The sequence below is a fragment of the Gavialis gangeticus genome, unplaced genomic scaffold (assembly GCF_001723915.1).
Source record: "Gavialis gangeticus isolate Ggan-Ray unplaced genomic scaffold, GavGan_comp1, whole genome shotgun sequence".
Taxonomy (NCBI): domain Eukaryota; kingdom Metazoa; phylum Chordata; order Crocodylia; family Gavialidae; genus Gavialis; species Gavialis gangeticus.
The window spans coordinates 5,288,581-5,289,502 of record NW_017729014.1 but is presented as its reverse complement, the minus strand read 5'-3'; the positions used below and the strand labels follow the sequence as shown (position 1 = coordinate 5,289,502).

Genomic DNA, 922 nt, shown 5'->3' with positions numbered 1-922 from the left:
AGGGGGGGGGGGGGGGGGGGGGTGGTCATCTTAAATTCATCCTTCCCACTACTGTGATAGGTAAAGCAGGGGCAGGGGAAGCAAGGTTAGCTTGTCACATTTAGCTTTAGTTGCACCTGGTTGAGTGGTGAATTACAGTATCATCTGACCTTTTCTTTTATATTCAGCCTTATTTAACCATTGCTTAAGTTTTTGTACAGCCTTATTATTTGAATATTTCTTTTGCATTTTGTATCTGCACTATCAGCTACAGCCTTGAGCTTGCTTTCACAGGAAGCTTCTGTTCTAGCATTATCAACAGGGATCCTGGTTTTCTCTGTTTAAAAATCACAACTCTCTGGAAAAAAGAAAAAAAAAAAAAATCACAAATCCTCTCATTAAACCCCCCCCAAATCTGCATTTTTCCACGATTAACATGAAATGCCACTATTTATATAGGTATCAGTTGAACATGTTTTATTGACATATTTACAACTTTAAAGCAATTTGGGAGCCTACCAGTGCCTCAGTCACTATAATAAAATAACTTCTAAATACCTATACATTTTGGGGTTTTTTCCATGAAAAATCAGAGCTCCCCCTTCCCCTTTCGCTCACCGGGACATGGGTCCAGCTCCAGCTGTCCCCCCTCACTGCTTTGTGGAGCACAGCAGCCCTGATATGCCAGTGCCCCTTCACCCCCCCACCCCCACTGCTGCCTCTCACTCCCTGCCCACAGCCCCCACATCCCTGCTGAAGGGGCCCCCAGCTGCCAGGGCTATGGGGCCAGGGCCACAGCCATCAGCGCTTGAGCCCCAGTTGCCACATGTGGGAGGCAATGATGGCTGCTGCGGGGGAGCGGAGTGTGGAGCCCTACACCCCCTCCCCCATGGGCAGCACAGCCTGAGCAGAGCCCATGGGGGGGGGGGGGGGGGGGGCGGGG

The 922-nt window shown here is 49.7% G+C and overlaps 1 protein-coding gene across 1 annotated transcript in view; it reads right to left on the bottom strand.

Moving 5' to 3' along the window:
* LRRC47 (leucine rich repeat containing 47) overlaps positions 1-922 on the bottom strand; it is a 14,469-nt gene that overhangs the window by 4,237 nt on the left and 9,310 nt on the right. The window lies entirely within an intron of this gene.